This window comes from Scyliorhinus torazame, chromosome 2 (genome assembly GCF_047496885.1).
Source record: "Scyliorhinus torazame isolate Kashiwa2021f chromosome 2, sScyTor2.1, whole genome shotgun sequence".
Taxonomy (NCBI): Eukaryota; Metazoa; Chordata; class Chondrichthyes; order Carcharhiniformes; family Scyliorhinidae; genus Scyliorhinus; species Scyliorhinus torazame.
The window spans coordinates 182,405,195-182,408,476 of record NC_092708.1 but is presented as its reverse complement, the minus strand read 5'-3'; the positions used below and the strand labels follow the sequence as shown (position 1 = coordinate 182,408,476).

The window sequence follows — 3,282 nt, the reverse complement described above, 5'->3', positions numbered from 1 at the left end:
AGATAGATTCTTGTTGGACAAGGAAATCAAAGGTTATCGGGGGTAGATGGGAATGTGGAATTCGAATGCAAACAGATCAGCCATGATCTTATTGAATGGCGGAGCAGGCTCGAGGGGCTGAATGGCCTTCTCCAGATCCTAATTCGTATGTTCATAACTTCCACTTAATGATGTTTGTTGCTAACAGGGAAATCACTGTTGGTGTTCATCACAGATTGAGGCAGATTCTCTGACCATGGTAGACAGAGCTTTCCTCTACATTTGGTAATGTTGTACCTAACTTGAGAGTGACTGAAAGCTAAATGATCTAACGTCTCGGCATAGACATTCCTTATACTAATTTGTTTTGGCTTGTTCAACCAGGAATTGTGATAAATTACCAGCACCAATCCTCTACAAGTAGCACCAAGGTTGAAGAAAGTAGAAGAGGTGAAGTAAATTAAAAGGCGATAGGTGAGATTTTCCAACCTCCCCATGGAGTGCGAACCAACAGCCACGATGCACCAGAAAAGCAGCTCGCCGTGGCGAAGCGTGGCCGGTGAAAGTCCGGAGACCCCGCTCCCGGGATCTACCCAGCTCGCAATGTCTTGCGAGATCCAACGCGATATTGTTAGATGTTGCGATGTGAATCACACCCACAATGGGTGGGATCACCTTTTAGCAAATCTGCATATTAGAGTGAGACAGCTCACCTCACTCTAATGTGCAGATTCCCAAGGTACCTGAGGCTTTAGGATTCATCCCCTTCGCCTCAGAGACCTCGGGCGAGTTCATTCAGCAGTGATTTAACTGAAGAAGCATGATGTCTCGTAGAGGAAAAGGAGGCAAAGCATTGGGTAACGGCGAAGCAAAGCGGCACTGCAAAGCGCTTCGTCATAACATCCAGGATATCACCAAACCAACAACCCCACGCCTGGCTCGCCGTGGTGGTGTCAAGTGAATCTCGGGTTTGATCTATGAGGAGACTCGCAGGGTGCTGAAGGTTTGACTGGACAATGTGATCAGGGTGCGGTCACCTACACTGAACACGGCAAGCACAAGACGGTTACCACCATGGGTGTGGTTTGCGCTCTGAAACGCCAGGCTGCACTCTAACCCTCACTCTATGGATTCGTTGGCTGAGAAAATCCACCCGATGTTAGCAAAACTGGTCCCCACAAATGGGGACCAGACAGAATAGCATGTGAATAGCATGATCCAAGGGGATCGGAGGTCCCCAGCTGCATACCCTTTGGGCAGGGTTGTGCCCTGGCACTGCTGGTGGCACCTGAGTACCCTGGCACCCTAGCAGTGCCACCTGGGTCCTAGATTAACACTGACAATGTGCCCAGGTGGCACTGCCAGCTGGCATGGGCACTGCCAGTGTGGCAGGTTGGCACTACCAAGCTGGCATTTTTGCACATGCGCGATCGAGCCGAGATCGCCCGGTGTGGGTGTTGGGGAGGGGGGGGGAGAGCTGGCATTAAAATGGCATCCCAATCTCTCGCTAGAATGTACAAAATGTTGTGTTGGGTGTTCCGCTTTACAGACGAACCAACACGGTTGCAGATGGTACAACTCTGTTTTATTACTATCAAAAACAACATCTGTAAACTTATGACTGTGGTTCGTTCTTTACCCTTTAACCTGTGGACCCAGTCCTTACACTATCTTAGAGAGGCACTCAGAACATGGTGTATGTCTGAGTGGCTTGCTGTAAGCTCTGTGCCCTGAGCTGTCTCCTGCTGGAATGAGCGGGAACTGTGGTGTTCCCCGTTTTATAGTGCGTGTGCTCTTGCTTGTTATTGGCTGTGATGTTGCGTGTGTTGATTGGTCTGTTGATCTGTCCATCAGTGTGTATGTGTGTTTGCACCATGATGTTTATCTGAATATCATGACATCCCCCCTTTTTTTTACAAGAATATGTGCCTATGTGGTAATAAATATAGATGTGTACTAAGTGCAGCTGAATGTGTGTGTGCAATATCTACAACATGTACATGAGGCTAAACTATATACATAGGAAGGTGTCAGGTGCAACATAGCAATGAGGTTGTACCATAAACAAAACAAGTGTAATCATCAAACATCAAAAACGAACTCCTGTAATGACAAAAAGAGAAACATATTAACATTGTGGCATAACACTTTAGTGAGCCCAATGTTCAAACAGGCTCATAAGTCCAGCCTAGTAGGTGGGCGACGAATTTGGGTTGACCGCCTCAAGGGTGGGTCAGGATCCATCGGCTGAGGAATGGGCCCGGCCACGGGCAACAGAGGAATAGGCATGGTGGCAGGAAGCTCCACGAAGTCGACATCAGGAACAATAGGAGGGCGTGGCACCAGTGCATGATCACGTAACGAGCGCGGAAGCAGGCGAAGAGCCCGGCGATTACGCCAGCGAATGGAGCCATCAGGCATGCGAACCAGGAATGAGCGGGGAGCCACGTGTCGGAGAACTTCGGCAGTTGCTGACCAGCCACCCTCTGGTAGGTGGATGCGGACGTTGTCTCCAGGCGCCAAGGCAGGAAGATCAGTTGCCCGAGTGTCATGTGCCACCTTCTGCTGAGCACGCTGCTGTCGCATCCTTTGCAGTACTGGGGCATGGTCGGGTGTAGGGACAAGAATGAATGGCACAGTGGTCCTGAGGGCGCGACCAATCAACAGCTGGGCTGGTGAGAGGCCAGTGGATAGTGGGGCCGAGTGATAGGCCAGCAGGGCTAAGCAGAAATCCGATTCGGCATCAGCAGCCTTGCAGAGGAGCCGCTTGACGATATGGATGCCCTTTTCCGCCTTGCCATTTGACTGGGGCTGCAGCGGGCTGGACGTCACGTGTGTGAAGCCATACAAAGCAGCAAAAGAAGACCATTCTTGGCTTGCAAAACAGGGCCCATTGTCTGACATGACAGTAAGCGGAATGCCATGGCGAGCGAAGGTGTCTTTGCATGCCCTTATGACAGCGGACGATGTCAAATCGTGTAGGCGTATGACCTCTGGATAATTAGAAAAGTAATCTATGATGATGACATAGTCCCGAGCGCATGAAAAAGGTCCACACCCACCTTCGCCCAGGGGGACGTTACCAACTCATGGGGCTGAAGCGTCTCAGGGGGTTGCGCCGGCTGAAACCTTTGGCAGGTGGGGCAGTTGAGCACCATGTTGGCGATGTCGTCACTGATGCCCGGCCAGTATACAGCTTCTCGGGCCCTCCGCCTGCACTTCTCAACCCTGAGATGGCCTTTGTGCAGTTGTTCGAGGACCAGCCTGTGCATGCTGTGTGGAATTACAATCCAGTCCAGCTTT

The 3,282-nt window shown here is 50.8% G+C and overlaps 1 pseudogene; it reads left to right on the top strand.

Moving 5' to 3' along the window:
- The first annotated feature begins 802 nt into the window (after nucleotides 1-802).
- On the top strand, nucleotides 803-1,095 carry LOC140407062 (histone H4 type VIII-like; annotated as a pseudogene).
- The last annotated feature ends 2,187 nt before the right edge of the window (nucleotides 1,096-3,282 follow it).